This window comes from Loxodonta africana, chromosome 2 (genome assembly GCF_030014295.1).
Source record: "Loxodonta africana isolate mLoxAfr1 chromosome 2, mLoxAfr1.hap2, whole genome shotgun sequence".
NCBI classification, from domain to species: domain Eukaryota; kingdom Metazoa; phylum Chordata; class Mammalia; order Proboscidea; family Elephantidae; genus Loxodonta; species Loxodonta africana.
The window spans coordinates 227,978,286-227,995,409 of NC_087343.1; the positions used below are offsets into that span (position 1 = coordinate 227,978,286).

A 17,124-nucleotide genomic window follows, 5' to 3' on the forward strand; every position below is an offset into this window, starting at 1 on the left:
CTCTGTGCCAGGCACTGGTTCTGGGGCTTGGGACTGGTCTGTCAGTGAACAAACGGACAGATTCTGTCTCCAGAGACTGGCAGTCAACAGTAGACTTAACCCATGAGTAAATGGGAAGGTGATATGCCCAGTGGATAAAAGAATGCTAGATCCAAGTGCAATGTTAGGGGTATAGTCCCCACCTGATAGTTTGATAATTTGCTAGACTTGTAGAACCTTCTGAACCTCACAGAACTCACTGAAAACTGTTATGATTATGGTTTATTCAGTGAAGAAATATGGATTAAAATCAGCAAAGGGAAGAGACACATGGGGGGCTCCAAACGTGGAGTTTCTAGTTTTCTTTCTATGGAGTTGTGGACAGCGTTAACCACTGCAAGAAATGATGTGTGACATCATGCACAGAGTACTGCCAGCCAGGGAAGTTCACTGAACCTTTCGTCCAGTGTTGTTACTGGGCTCGATCACATAGATGTGGTGACTGCATGCATGGCTGACCTTTAGTCTCCAGCACTTCCAGAGGGGTTGAGCTGATACCGAGTGACCCTACCATGAATCACATTGTTAGATTATCCAGTGAGGCCCAAGGCTTCTAGGCAAACAAAGACACTCTTGTCAGGCAAGACCTTCCAGAGGAACTACATGAGCCGTCAAGGGAGAGAGGAGAATTAAGGACTGAAGCTGTCACACACCAACCTTAAAGGCTGGGATGAAGTGGGAAACAAGCTCAGTCAGAGCCAGAGTAACTGTGAGGGAGGGGTGGCGCCCTCAGACTGACAGGGTGACTGTGAGGGAGGAGGGGTGCTCACGGACAAACAGGTGACTGTGAAGGAGGAGGGGTGCCCACAGACTAGCAGGGTGACTTGAGGGAGGAGGGGCACCCTCGGACCAACGGTGACTGTGAGGGAAGAGGAATGCCCTTGGACCAACAGCCAAGTGGGGAACTGTGTTAGGGACACTGGACTGTTTTGGTTGCTTCCAATAGGTTGAGTGTAGGGAGAACTGGGAGTTGGCCATTGGGGTTCATGGAGGTCATTGGTGGTCTTGGGCAGCTGAGTAGATTGTGGGGACAAAGCATAGATGGGGTGCATTTAGGAGGGGAGGGCAGTGGAGGAGTCGGGGCAGTGGGTATGGAGAGCTTTTAGAGTCTACCGCAAAGGGGAATTGAGAAATAAGGAAAGTTGAAAGTCAGAGAAGCAGTTGCTGTTTTTGTGCAGATGGTAGTGACCTGGCAAAGCTGCCAGCAAGGGCAGGAGGGAGAACTGTGGGGCAGGGGGTGAGAGTGACAGGCTCAGGCAGTGAGGAGGGCCTGGCTAGCACAGGGACAGCTACTTCTGGGATACAGGGTATGGGAGGGGGCAGGTGGACAGGGCAGAAAGGTGGGGTCTGAACAGACCCTTCTCTGGGGGCTCCCTTTTCTTAGGTCCTCCGCCACGGCGAGGACTGGGGGAGTAAGAGGGGCAGTGGCCATGGTGGACCTTCTTTTTAGTTTGGTGGCAGGTGCAAATTTATCTCTCTCAAAGGAGAATACAAGTACAGTTTTTAATACAACTACCTTTCCAATTACAGAACAGAACTTGGTTTCTATAGTAACTGTCAACCATTCGGCAGGTTTTATGTAGTGGCACAGGGTAATTACAGACAATGGGGAAATTGTAGGTTAAGTCTTAAATAAATACAAAGTGACTGCTTGGTTTGGCTCTGTCCCCTGAGAGGGTGCAGTTTCTTTCCGTGCTGGTGGCCCTAGGCCCTGTCCAGGCATACACTCTGTGCCTGATGCCAACCAGTGAGCAGGCGCCCAGCCTCGCCCTTGCCTGACTGCAATCGCTGGTTGTTTGCCATGGGCGCTGCTTCTCCTCTCCTTGCTGCTGTGCCAGGACCTCAGGCAAGTGGTTCCCAAGCCCCCTGACCAGAGCCTCACAGGGAAACCCTTCCCAGGGGACAGGCTGGGGAGTAGATGGAGACGACACACATGGCACCAGGCCACAGCAGTCGTGGTTAATCTTACCAACTAGAACTTTTTAAAAGTGTGTTTCTTGCCTTGGGTAGCTTGTAGACTGGTTATGAAAAGAAAACTTGAATAGAGTTTTCTTTTTCCAAAAGACAGTACAGATTACTGTACATATCTCTCACCTGGAGATTGGAGCAGGATATTGCTGCCGCTCTGCACAGAATCCCTGGAGAAAATCTTTGACATCCGGGAAACAGGAGTGACTGCAGCCAGAGAGCTAGGCTTGTCGGTGAAGTATGAAGAGATAGAAAGAGATCATGTTTATGGAAGCCAAACCACAAGTGTAGGGGAGAGGTTGGTGCAGATGAGAATGGGGATCCAGGCTATCAACACTCAGGAGCAGTGGACACCAGGCATGTGAGATTAACCAGCAGGCTATACTCAGGGCAGAAGGTTCACTCAGCTGTCCACCTCCTGTTACACTGTGCAGCTGCTTCAGTGACGGGTGCACCTGGCATCATACCACGAAGGTGGGCTTTGGGCCGAAGAAGTAAGGCGAGTGTGTCCCAACCAGCGGCTGACTCCATGAGGGTCAGGAACTACTTCCAAAGACAGAACTCTGGCATATGCTGTCCAAAGGTACCCTTGCCCTCTCCTCAAACACCAGAGCAAGAAGATAGCCTCCACAGACAAGCAAACCATGCCACCCAAAGCAAAAATATGGGCATAGCCAAGAATATCATACACTTGAGGAAAACCAACAGCGGGAAAAAGAAGCATCAAACACAGCATAAAGAAGACACTCAAGGGAACAGATTTAATGGCACAAAGAGAAAACAACTCAGATCAAAGAAAATATTGATCCTTTAAAAACAAACAATAGAGATTTTGGAAAGTAAAAGGTAGTCAAAATGCAACCATCAGATGGCTTGAATAGCAGCATGGAAGGAAATGAATTTGGAATTTGTGACTGGATGGAGGAACAGAGAGCTCTTACAGCAGGCTGACAAGAAGGCTGAGAGATGGGGAGTGTGAGGTAGAAAGGCGAGACCCGACAGAGTGTGGGAGACTCTGTCTTCTGTTGCATAGGAGTTTGTAACGGAGAGAACAAAGAAGATCGAGGAGGAGGATAATAATAATAAGTACTAGAAGCATGTTACCCAGAGCCAAAGGATGTGTCCAAAGGCGCGGTGACTGCTGAGCAGGGTAATGAGAAAATACAACTGCCCAGACACATCATGGTACCATTTCTGTATGCTGCCAGTAAAGAGTTACTTTAGCTGCGTGTTGCAGGTTTTCCATGAGTCTTCCTCCAATCCTGATGCCACATTCTTTTTCATATAGTCCGGCTTCTTGGATTATTTATGCAGCAAACAACTTGAGTAAGTAGGTGAAAGGATATAACCCTGTCACACACGTTTTCCCATTTTGAGTCACACAGTATTCCCTTACTCTGTTCAAATAACTGCCTCTTGATTCATGTAGAGAAGTGTTCTGTAATTCCTGTTTTTCATGATGTTATCCATAATTTATTGTGATCCACACAGTTGAATGCTTTTGCATAGTTGGTAAAATACAAGTAAATAAACATCTTCCTGGCATTCTCTGCTTTTGGCTAAGACTCTCCTGACAGCAGCAGCTTCTGAATCTGACTTGAACTTCTGGCAGTTCCCTGTTGATATACGGCTGTAGTCATTTTTGAATGATCTTCGACAAAATTTTGCTAGCATGTGATATTAATGATATTGTTCAATGATTTCTGCATTCTGTTTGATCACCTTTTTTTGGAATGGGAAGGTATATGGCTGTCTTCCGGTCAGCTGGCCAGGTAGGTGTCTTCTAAATTTCTTGACATAGACAAGAACTTCCAGCATTGCATCTGTTTGTTGAAGCATGCTGAAAGTGAAGGTGACTTGAAGCACTAACTGAAGAAGGTCAAAGCTTTCAGTATGGATTATCTCTGAACATGAAGAAAACAGAAATCCTCACAACTGGACTGATAAACAACATCATGATAAATGAAGAAGGAATTGAAGTTGTAAATGATTTAATTCTACTTAGATCAACAATCAATGTCCAGAGAATCAGCAGTCAAGAAATCAAATGATGTTTTGCATTGGGCAAATCTGCTGCAAAAGACCTCTTTAAAGTTTTCAAAAGCAAAGATGTCACTTTGATGACTGAGGTGCATCTGACCCATGCTGTGGTCTGTCCATTTGCCTCACATTTGTGTGAAAGGTAGACAGTGAAAATGGCAGACAGAAGAAGAATCGATGCATTTGAATTGCGGTTTTGGCAAGGAACATACTATTGAATATACTATAGACTGCCAGAAGAATGAACAAATAGAAGAAATACAGCCAAAGTGTTCCTTAGAAGCAAGGATGGTGAGACTTTGACTCGCTTACTTTGGACACATTATCAGGAAAGACCAATTGCTAGGAAAGGACATCACGTCTGGTAAAGCAGAGGCGAGCAAAAGTGAATGATTCCCTCAATGCAATCGATTAGCACAGCAGGTACAATAATGGACTCAGACATACCAACGATTATGAAGATGGCACAGGACCAGGCAGTGTTTTCCTCTGTTACGTACAAGGCAGCCTTGTTTTGGAGCTAACAGCAAGAACCCATAAAAAGAAAATCCCAGAAGTACTCAGCAGGAGGAGGAGATGAGAGGTGGGAACGAGCTTTTCTGCAAAGGTCTGGCTTCAGTTGGCATCATACATTTTTTTTTTTTTAATTTTTATTGTACTTGAAGTGAAAATTTACAAATCAAGTCAGTCTCTCACACAGAACCTTAACATACACCTTGCTACATACTCCCAATTGCTCTCCCCCTAATGAGACAGCCCGCTCCCTCCTTCCACTCTCTTTTTTTCGTGTCCATTTCCCCAGCTTCTAACCCCCTCTACCCTCTCATCTCCCCTCCAGGGAGGAGATGCCAACACAGTTTCAAGTGTCCACCTGATCCAAGAAGCTCACTCCTTACCAGCATATCCCTCACCAACCCATTGTCCAGTCCAATCCATGTCTGAAGAGTTGGCTTTGGGAATGGTTCCTGTCCTGGGCCAACAGAAGGTCTGGGGGCCATGACCACCAGGTCCTTCTAATCTTAGTCAGACCATTAAGTCTGGTCTTTTTCCGAGAATTTGAGGTCTACAACACACTGCTTTCCTGCTCCCTCAGGGGTTCTCTGTTGTGTTCCCTGTCAGGGCAGTCCAGTCATCGGTTGTAGCCGGGCCCCGTCTGGTTCTTATGGTCTCAGGCTGATGTAGTCTCTGGTTTATGTGGCCCTTTCTATCTCTTGGGCTTATAATTACCTTGTGTCCTTGGTGTTCTTCATTCTCCTTTGATCCAGGTGGGTCGAGACCAATTGATGCATCTTAGATGGCCGCTTGCTAGCGTTTAAGACCCCAGATGCCTCTCTCCAAGGTGGGATGCAGAATGTTTTCTTAATAGATTTTATTATGCCAGTTGACTTAGATGTCCCCTGAAACCATGGTCCCCAAACCCCCACCCCTGCTACTCTGGCCTTCGAAGCATTCAGTTTATTCAGGAAACTTCTTTGCTTTTGTCCAGTTGTGCTGACCTCACCTGTATCGTGTGTTTGTTTCCTGTCACCTAAAGTAGTTCTTAAAAAAAAAAAAAAAAAATTTTTTTTTTTTTTTTTAATTAGTGAATACCCCTCTCCCACCCTCCCTCCCTCCCCCCTCTCACATTTATGCCCTAATATGTGGTCTATTCTAGAGAATGTTCCATGTGCACTAGAAAAGAAAGTATACTTGGTTGCTGTTGGGTGGAGTGTTCTGTATATGTCTATGAGGTCGAGTTGGTTTATTGTAGCATTTAGATCTTTCATGTCTTTATTGAGCTTCTTTCTGGATGTCCTGTCCTTCACTGAAAGTGGTGTGTTGAAGTCTCCTACTCTTATCGTGAAGCTATCTATCTCACTTTTCAATGCTGCTGGTTTGTTTTATGTATCTTGCAGCCCTGTCTTTGGGTGCATAAATATTTGATTGGTTATATCTTCTTGGTGTATTGTCCGTGTAATCATTATATAGTGTCCTTACTTATTCTTTATGATGGATTTAACTTTAAAGTCTATTTTGTCTGAAATTAATATTGCCTCTCCTGCTCTTTTTTGATTGTCATTTGCTTGATATATTTTTTTTCCATCCTTTGAGTTTTAGTTTGTTTCTGTCGCTAAGTCTAAGGTGTGTCTCTTATAGGCAGCATAAAGACGGATCTTGTTTTTTAATCCATTCTGCCACTCTCTGTCTCTTTATTGGTGCATTTAGTCCATTTACATTCAGCGTAATTATGGATAGGTACAAATTTAGTGCTATAATTTTGATATCTTTTTTTGTGTGTTGTTGACAGTTTCTTTTTCCCAGTTAATTTTATGTGCTGAATAGATTACTTATTGTCCTTTCCTTGTATTTTTTGTTGTTGATTTCGTTTCTGCTGAGTTTCTATTTTTTTCTTGTATTTTATTTTGATGAGTAGGATAGGTTGTCTCCTTTGTGGTTACCTTATTATTTACCCCTGTTTTTCTAAATTTAAACCTAAGTTTTATTTCTTTGTATCGCTGTATCTTCCTCTCTATATGGCAGATCTACGGTTACATTTCTTAGTCCCTCTTTATTCTTTTAATGGTGTCTTCTTTTATATAATTTATATAAGAAAAAAAATTTTTTCTTCTTTTATGTAATAACATTGCTGTTACTCTATTTTGAGCTTTTTTTTTTTTTAATCTTGCTTTTTTTTTTTATTTCCCTGTCTGAGTTGACTTCTCATTGCTCTGCCCAGTGTTCTAGTCTTGGGTTGATACCTGATATTATTGATTTTCTAACCAAAGAACTCCCTTTAGTATTTCTTATAGTTTTGGCTTTGTTTAGGGAATTCTAAACTTCTGTTTATCCTAAAATGTCCTAATTTCACCTTCATATTTAAGAGACAGTTTTGCTGGATATATGATTCTTGGCTGGCAATTTTTTTCCTTCTTTTTTTAATATAAGTCGTCCCATTGCCTTCTTGCCTGCATGGTATCTGCCGAGTAGTCCGAGCTTATTCTTATTGGCTCTCCTTTTGGGTGACTTTTCATTTGTCCCTAGCTGCTCTTAAAATTCTCTATCTTTGGTTTTGGCAAGGTTGATTATACTATATCTTGGTGACTTTCTTTTAACATCTACCTTATGTGGAGTTTGATGAGCATCTTGGATAGATATATTCTCTTCTTTCACGATATCAGGGAAGTTTTCTGCCAACATATCTTCAACAGTTCTCTGTGTATTTTCTGTTATCCCTCCCTGTTCTGCTACTTCAATCACTTGTAGGTTATTTCTCTTGATAGATTCCCACATGTTTCTTCATTTTAAAAAAATTCTTTTATCTGATTTTTCTTCAAATATGTTAGCTCCAAGTGATTTATCTTCAGGTTCAGAAATTCTGGCTTCTATTTGCTCAATTCTGCTCCTCTGACTTTCTCTCGAGTTGTCTACTTCTGTAATTTTATTGTTAATCTTCTGAATTTCTGATTGCTGTCTGTCTATGGATTTTTCCAGCTTATTAAATTTTTCATTATGTTCCTGAATAATCTTTCTGATTTCTTCAGTTGCTTTATCTGTGTGTCCCTTGGCTTGTTCTGTGTATTGCCTCATTTCCTTCCTGATGTCTTGAAGGGTTCTGTATATTAATCTTTTGTTTTCTGGCTCTGGTAATTCCAGGAATGCACTTTCATCTAGAAGATCCTTGGATTCTGTGTTTTGGGAGCTTGTTGAGGTGATCATGGTCTGTTTCTTTATGTGACTTGATATTGACTGTTGTCTCTGAGGCATCTGTAAGTTATGGTATTAGTTTATGCTTGCTTACTATGTCATAGCTTCTTGCCTTGTTTTGTTTTGATATGCCCAAATGGGTTGCTTGAGTGAGCTAGCTTGATTATTTTTGCCTTTGGAGCTCTGACGTCCTATCCCCAGATGGCTAGAGCTGCTATCAGGTATATTAGTCTTGGAGTCTGTTCACTTTTCTTGTATGAATTCAGCTCAGGTTACCAGGTAGCTGATCAAGTGTGTGGTACAGGCTCTGTCCTACAGTCTTAGAGGGGGAGGGGTGATTGGTGTATGTACCTGTATCTGATTGCAGCAGGGGGTCACGCTCTGAACAAGGCAGGGGGCTGAGAACTGACCCCTGAGTGTCTCTGAGGAAAGTACGTCCCTGTCCCCTAGAGCATGGAGGTGGGTAGGCTATGTGGACGGACCATGGGCACCCAATGTTTTTGGTTGTAAAGACTGGGAGCTACCAGTTATCCTTGGACCACTGTTGCAGGTGGCTGGGTGACCTGAGTGGAGCTACCAGTCTTTAGGCCCCTGATGTGGGTAGGCAAGGACCCTGTTTAATAGGCAAAGCAATGTCAAACGTCAAACACCCACCTCTCCACTGCACAGCTGAAATGGTTGGAGTCTGCCTACGAGGGCCTATTCTGCTAAAATAGGCCCACACAGGTCCATGCAGAGGGGAAAGGTGTTCAAAGTCCAAGGACTGTTTATTCCTGTACAGGAGCTGATTCTGTCCTTAGCTTCTCCAGTTAGCGGAGCTAGCAAATTATCTTTTCCCCCAATTGCAAGTTTTTTCCTTCCCCAAGGCCAGGAGGATGGCTCTACGTGCCTAAGAGGGCTTATTTCAGGCAGGCCCAGGGAATTCAGCTGCTGGAGCTGGCTTGGGGGTGTGGGGGTGTGGTAAAATATACACAAGTACTTAGCTTTTGCTGAGAGCGCCGTTCTTCTCAGGTTCTGGAGGTGTGAGTGGGCTGTGCGTCTGGCTGCTTCTCCCTGAGGAAACTGTGGCCAAACGCTAGGACCAGCTCCGTGCCGCTACCGCCACTCCAGAAATGGTGCCTGAGAGCTCCGTGCCTGCGATTCAGGGCCAGTAACTCCTCTCCGCTTCTGAACCGTCTCTTCTTCCCCCTACACCTCTGTTCATTTTCTAAGCTTGGCTTTGATGCTTAGGGCTCCTAGCTTGTGATAAATATACTGGTTTCACTTGTTTTTTTGGGTCTTTGTTGTAAAGAGGGCTCGCCGGAAGCATCTGTCTATTCTGCCATCTTGGCTCCGCCTCTGGCATCATACTTTTAAATAACAAAATTGTATTCTAGAATTAATTAGAACAGTGTCTTCAGTGTACTTGGTGAAAATTATAGATAGAATTATAGACACAGCCAGACTAGAATTCAAATGGAAGGGCAAAGTAAAAGTGTTTTCGGATAGTCAAGGATTCAGGATTTACCAGCCTCACCCCTTTCTGAAAATAATTACATATAATTATAATCTGGCAGAATGCAAAAGCAAAACAAAACTGTAAGAGAGAATGATGTTTGATACCACAGGTAAGGTGAGGAAAGAATCTAGTGTTATCTGTTGCTAGCTCTACATAGCTGTTGTGGCATAATGTTATGCAAATTCAAATAATATTTGAAATAAAGAATCTCATATATATTTATATAGTGATGGGAAAGAGAAAATGAACGTTTTTTAAACTTCAGGTCTTTTTCAAGGGAAATACATATTTAATATATATATTATAATATAAATTTATATTATATATATTATAATATAAATATAAATATGCATTTAAACATGTTAACAGTTTAAAAGGACCCACCAGAGGAATAGGTACAGATTGCATAACTTCTAATCTTGTAGAGGAAAAGTTGTGGAACAAAGAAAACTTGATCAGTTCACCAAAAGGTCACTGTGAGTCAGAACCAACTTGATGGTGCCCAACAACAAGAACAACTGAGATTGTCTTAAAAATTACACAGAAATAGAAAATAAAGGGATGGAAAAGGGTACTAAGGAAGCGCTAATCATTGGAAAGCAGGCATAGCAACACTATTTTTAAGGAAAAGATGAAAAGCATTAAGTGGGACAAAGATATTTCATTTGGTAAGCTATAATCCTCTAAGTAGGTATGATGGTCATGAACTTTTGTATACATAATTACATTGCTGTGGTAATATTCAGAATAAAATTTAGAAGGAAGAATTAGTAAGGCTAGGAGATGGACAAAACCAGTACCATATAAAAATATAGGAAACTTTAATTGACAAATCTAGAAGCCAGACAAATTCATATGGTTACTAAAGTTTTGAATAGCATGCTTAACAGACGTTACTTTTCTCAAACACACCAGGAATATCCACAAATATGTTTTCCATGTATTTGATTTCAAAGAAAAATTTTATTTTTAAAAGCAGAACTCAAAAAGTGCAATAAAAATAGAAAATAATCTCAGAATGATAGCCTAAAATAAACTCCATTATATACTTGGAGATTTTACAGTGTTTTAAAATAAAGCATGAACTGTTTAAAAAGCAATGAAAATGGAGCCCTGCATGTCAAAACATGAGGATGCTGCCAGAGGGATTCTCAGAAAGAAGACAAGGTTGGAAAACCAGAAGTGTTTGAAGTAAATGAACAGCCATATGACTGAGTGTTCAAGGAAAGAATACAAAATAATTCAAGAGAAAGTGGGAAATATTAATGAAGATAAACATAGAGATGAATACAATAAAACATGAAAACTTGTTGCTTTGTGTGGTGAATTCCTTAAAAGGATCAATAATGTATTTAAACTGTTAGCAATTTTGATCAAGGCGGGATAAAGAAAAAACCTGAAACTTTCAGATGTGGAGGCTATTAAAACTTTTAAGAGACAGCTATTTACAACCTTATACAAAGCAATTTGAAAATCTACATGAAATGAATACATTTCTAGAAAAATATAAATCAATAGAACTGTCTCAACATGAAGTAGAAAATCTGAACAGATAGGAAACTACAAATTGCTGACAGTGGTGGTCAGAGATGTGTACTCACTGCTAGGCCCAGACAGCTTTGCTGCCACATGCCAGTCCATCCCAGAGGAAATACAATTTCTAAGGTATGTAAGTTGTTTCAGGGCACAGGAAAAAGCCAGAAGCTCCCCAGGTCATTATATGAGATCAGGAATCTTGTGATACAAAAATTGTGCAAGTAATTTAACAAAAATCTGTAGGTAACTACCTTCTGATGGCAGATGTATAAACCATAAGTAAAACGTTAGCAGGTGAAATCCAGCAATGTGTTTAGTTTTAAATATTTTCCTTGATTTAAGAAGTTTTTTTGAATTGTGGTTTGTAGACCTTGCCCGGTCCCCTCCCTATTTTTTCTCTTTGGGCTCCTGTTCATGTGAGTTTATTCTATTTTTGCCTGTCTTCTGGATTTATTGCTTTTCTTCAGTCCTTTCCATTGCTTTCTTTTCCCTTTCTTCTTCTGTTTTCTCAACTGTTGTGTTTATTTAGTCTTGTATGTTTTCTAGTTTCATCTTAAGTTTTGAAAAAATTTTTCATTTGTTCCTAATTCTTTCTTGATTTCTATGACCTGGCTTTTGAGTTTTTCTAATTATGATTTCTGTTTTTTTTTTTTTTTTCCTTACATCATTATCTGCATGTCTTTTAACCAATTTAAAAATATTAGGTTATAGTCTTACTATATTTGCTAGCATGGCTTTATGGTGTATGTTTATTTGTATGGAATTTGACAGACTCAACTTCACATGAGATTCATTTTCCTGAAATTCTTAGAAGGGAGGCATGATTTATAAAAGCATTCCTAAGTTCATGGCTCTAGAATGCCTTTCCTGTTATTTTTATGAAGGGTTAACATGTGAGGGCTTAGTAAATGAATTTAGACAGTGTTGGTGGTGGAGGTAGAACCTGATGGTCAAGGAAGGCCTCTCTGAGGCACCTGCACAGAGCCTGGTGGGGTCTGCCAGCAAGCCCTGGGGACTTGCAGGGACACGTGAGCCTGAGTCATTCCCCAACTTTCATATGTACCCTCTTTTTCCTTTCCTGTCCTGCACACTTTTCTTTGTATTCCACCAATTTCTGCTGGGTCAGGTGTGGGGAGTGTCAGGCCCAGTCTGCTCTAGCTCTTCGGGCCTGGCAAGGTGTCAGAGCCCACCATGGACAACCTTGTACACAGAGGGAGGGGCTGTAGTGGGAGCACAGTCACGGGCAGTAATTGAGCACACAAATAACCATGGACTGTATCGGGTGGTGGCTCATCTTCGGACAAAAGATAAAGCAGGAAAAGAAAATGGAGCCTGCCAGGCTTCCAGTCAGGGAAGGATGCCAGGGATGGCCTCTGTGACATGGCTCATTGAGCACTGAGTGGAAGGGGGGAAGCTCTCGGGGTCCATGCCCCAAGCCGTGGGCCTAGGGAGAGGGAGCATTCTCCGGCTGTCTACCATCACTGCCCTTGACCTTGGAGGCCATGGCCACCTACTCTTCTCCTCACACCCCTTGTTCGTTTGGGGCTCTGGGGCCCTCCTGCAGCTTTCCTTCCACTCCCAACTCACCACCATTCTAGGAGAAATCTAGTGACATGTGACCCAGGAAAGTCCCTGACTCCGTAACTCCAGGGCTGTCTCTACCACTCTGTGTGGCTGCCCATTCCTGTCATCACTCCCATTCTCTCTGACTCTGGAACTTCCCTTGCAGTTCCCATGCTCCATCTCCGGCCTCCCAGCCTCCTAGTCCAGACTCTGCTGATCAATCCTTACATCATCCTTAACTTCCTCACTACTTACCTTTCTGTCTCACTCACCCTGAAATGTGCTCATACTGGATTGAACTGCTGCTGAATACTGCTAGAGAAAAATTACTGTGTTTTTATACAAATAACGCATACCTTCTACGTTTGTTTGCCAGCTGCACTCTGCCCCGTGAGGTATGTTTGCATAAGCAGCACTATGCCAATTTTTTTTTTTTTTAAATATGTTGCTGTAAAGAAGTTAGCATATCGCGCTTAAGAAAATACCTTGCCGGGGGAGGGAGTGGCTGGCAAACAAATGTAGAAGGCGCGTGTTATTTGTATAAAAATATGGTGTGCCCTGCGCAGAATGGGCATGTTTGTAATCCGCGGTTTCTTCTAGACCCTAAGCGCTGTCCACCGGGCTGCTGGCCTCACTTTACCCAGCTCCTCTGTCCCCACATGGTGCTGGTTGCCAGCCTCCCAGTCTGTCCCTGGCCTGCCGCCTCACTGCAGTACCGTGCGTGCCCTGGGCTGGCTCCATTCTGGTCCTGCCTCTCATCTCAATGTGAAGGAACAGCAGACAGCAGAGTGAAGGTATGCGGGAGTGACCATGGGGAAAGGAAAGCCAGTTCAGTGAGGATCAAAGACAGACGAGCGCCACAGTCCAGGTCCTCAGCCATTTGCCGTCATCAGTGTGGACCTCAGCGGTTGTTGACTCACGTTTGGCATCATGCGTAATCATAATCTTTTGTTCACCATCTTCTACAAGTTAGAAACCACGTCCTTTATTACACAGTTGGCCGAAGAAGCAGCCTTCCGCAGAGACCTTATATTTATGTGCTTCCTGCGCACTTCTGGTTTTGGCTGAGGTTTTCTTTGGAAGGAATTTGAGACAGTGTGTACCATTCAGAACCTATCACTCTGCATGTGTTAATCTGTATGTGGCAAATATCTGGCTCGTGCCTGCAAGACAAGGTTAAATAATACAGTGTGGAAACAGAAAAACAGTATTTTAAGATTCAAACCTGTACAATTATTCTCTGTGATCTACCAAAGTTTAAAATAATCGTATTATAAAGAGCAATCATGCTTTGTAATTCTTGGGGTATGCATTCCTCAGATGTCTTTTTGTGTCATGTATTCAGAGCCAGTCAGCTGTCCTGGGTGCCAGACACCTCCTCTAAGCTCCCTAGGGTCTGTCTCCTCTGCCCCTTCCTTCGGGAGAGTGTCTCCATGGTTCCTCCTGTGACTTCTCCTCTTGGGGCCTTGAGGGGCCTCCCTCTTTCACTTACAGACCCTTCATGGGCCAGCAGCATGGGGACTGCACAGCAGTTTGCAGAGTGTGTGGTTTTGCCCTGCATCACCTGCAGCTCAAGAGAAGAAGGGGGGTGGACTGACTCCGGAGACCACCAGGGCTTGAGAAGGAAGTGGATGATGGCATTCTGCTCAGTATTCTAGAGCTTTGCTGTCCAGTATGGTAGTAACTAACCACACATGGTTATTTAAATTTAAATTAAATAAAATTCAAAATTCAGGTCCTCAGCAGCATTAGCTACATTTCAAGTTCTCAGTGGCCTCAAGTGGTACTGGCCACCATGCTTGTCCATCTTCTCGTCTTCCCTAACTATTAGGCTCCCCCCCTCCCCATCCATCTTGCCTGCCCTCCTGTCCCTCCCAGTCCAGCTGCCCTTCCCTCTCTGTCCAGCCTGCTCGAGCTAACTGCTCATCCTGACGTCCATGCACGAAGCTCTCTGGTTTCCGGCTCCATACTTTTGCTCATGTTACTTCTTCCACCTAGGTATCCTTCCTTCCCTCCTTCCCAAGTCTAAACTACAGATGGAGCCCCTTAAGGTGCTTCTTGAATGCAGCTCCTCATCAGAGCCGTGCCTGGTTTTCCAGAAGCCATCAGTACCCTCACCCTCCACCCACACCCGTTTCACCGAGGACTGATCCATCCTCAGTAAACATTTCTGAAATTAATAGTCCTTTGGATCTTGTCAGAGGTTTGCCAGAGTTTGCAAAATATTGATGCACTCCTTCTGGAATCTAATTTCCATGATAGGAGTTCCTAGAGGAAAGGTGGAGCTGGTGGGTCTGGGACAGAGATCAGGGCAAGGTGAGAGATTAGTACCCCCCTCCCCATTGTTTCTGAAGAGGCACTGCCACTCTGATGTGATGGGTGGAGTGCACCACAGGGGTCTTCAGAGGAGGGCTGTCCCTCATTTTCTCCGTGAGTGCCCATTCAGGACCTCCTGTGTGCTTGACCCAGCGAATCTGGGCGTGAACCAAGGAGGCACTTTTCGTGTTTTATAGTTTTAATCCAGGGTTTGGGAGAGAACTGTGTGTGGATAAGTATGGTGCAGGGTAGTAAATGCTCTGTGGGGTAAAGCTGGCTGCCTGCCCACAAGGTAGGGCAGCAGGTCTGGTTATACTTGGGGAGATCTGTATAAAGCTGGGTAGTGGGCACTACCAGAAGAGCGAACTCTGAAGGATAAAAAGGCGAGAGCTGAACCCTCATTGTGACCAGCAAGGGTTAAGGACCAGTTCCCAGCCTCTGCAAATTGGGGAAGGAACTTGGAATCTTTGCTGAATGTCATTTGTCCATCTGGGGTTACAGAGAAAGTGGTGTTCGTGCCCACCCAAGTGAGCATGTTCTTTAAGGAACATCCTGAAAAAGGAATCATGGATGGTTTCATACCCTGCAGACCAGGGAGGAGAGGCTTCTGGAGGAGGAGCTGAGCCTGGCCACAGTGGAACCCATATGACTGATTTCAGGGCACATGTGTCCTGGAGCATTTCACAGAAGTCACACTGTGGTTTAGAGCACGGTTCTTTTCAGAGAGCATACTAGGCACACATTTACTGTTTAGATAGTTGTTGAAACTTGTTTTATGGCTCAGAATATCACCACTTTAGGATCAAGTAAAAGGTTTGGCATTCCTTGTTAGTCCTCCCTTTGGGAGCCATGCTGGGCCTTCCTCTTCATCGTGTGGGGCTTTCACAGATCAGGTATAGACAAGGCTGGAACTGCTTCCATGTGAGAATGTTAATAGAAGTGGGTTCTACACATTTCAAATGTCAGCACGTCCTATATATAGAGTCCTTGGGAGTTTAGGGATGTGGGTTGGAGTATCTTGGGGCTCAGTAGACCCAAGAGGTGACAGGTGCCTATAAGCACAATGCTGCTAAGGCAATGGGTGAGAAAATAGCTCCCATTGTTTCAACAGGCTCTGAAAAGTCTGCAGTCAGGTACAGGCCACAGCTTGAACTCAGTTCTAGTTGCTCTGCTCTCAGTAAATGTCAGAGACAAATTGCATCAATGGCAGCTTGTCAAATGTGCCACAGTATGAAAGGGGAAAACAATTGTTTAGGCCCTTACTCCCTAGAGGTGCTCTGTCCAGATGGATCAGCACAGATTGCTGGGCAGAGTGGAAAAGTGTGCATGGAAGTGGGTGCTCTGTGTAAAAGAAGTCAAGGGCTGTCAGAAAGTTTTCTTTTACCACCACTAAGTTCTCCTCCGTCACTAACTCACTTGATAGGTACTCAGCATGGCCTCTTCAGTAGTCCCCAACCCTAAGCTTCCATAAAATGCACATGCCTGGTTCATTAAATATGTATATATATTTAATGGCTTCAAAGTACTTTTAAAATGTAGTCAGAGTTGAGAACCACTCATAATCTCAGGAACAAATTCTGTGTGGTACCGTTGCTGATGATAGGATTCAGCTCTGTGGTGCAAGGAATCACTATTATATGGCCTTTCTAGCCATAATCTTGTAACTCCTACAAATTGTTGACTGGGCCACAATTTTTCAAGGGAATTCTTGATTTACTATGCAAATAGGGGCTTGAAAATCCACCCATTAGGATTGAGCCCCTTGTGGTTCAGCTAGGGGATTGGTAAGTTTCACCATTCTGCTAGGCATCTATACAGGCCAATCCCACAGAGGATGTGGGGGTGGGCGGGGGGGAACCTCACTATCATCAAGAAGAATCAAGTGGAGCACATTCTTTGAATCGAGGGCACCTGTGCTGGGAACATCTTAGACCCAGATGAAAGGCCTGTAACACTGAAGATGGAGAGACAGTGAGCTGGTTGGCCCGTGGAGAGAGACAGCTGTGATGAGCTGGTTGATCAAGGAGAGAGAGACAGCCGTAGTGGGCTTGCCAGATGACAGAGAGAAAGATGGGCACCTCCATGCAGTAGGTTTGTCCATTGCTAAAGAGCCGTAACACTTGCACGTGAAGGGCAGAGGCCTGAGTGTGCCCCGTGCAGCATGCATCCCCCACAGGGCAGTGTGGTGGAAGCCACGTGGGTCCTCAGCAGCGTGGGCCCAGCTAGCATGCTGCACGAGAGGCAACCATGGGAGCCTAAGTAGCAGGACGGGAGCCAGAAGTGGAGGCCTAGAAGGGCCCAGCAGCAGAGGCTCGAGAGATCCCGTTCAGGGGTCTTCCCTGTGGCAAGGCAAAGCCCAGAGAGGTCTAGCAGCAGAGCAGAAGCCTTGGGAGTCATGCAGGCCCCTTAGGTAGCTTGGCAGACCTGGGTAGCATGGTGCTAGCCAGAGTCAGCAGTGACGTGAAGGCAGCATCTAACCT

General features: G+C 44.0%; 1 protein-coding gene across 16 annotated transcripts in view; it reads left to right on the forward strand.

Moving 5' to 3' along the window:
• The window catches only part of PCBP3 (poly(rC) binding protein 3), a 458,297-nt gene that overhangs the window by 195,981 nt on the left and 245,192 nt on the right, over positions 1 to 17,124 (forward strand). The window lies entirely within an intron of this gene.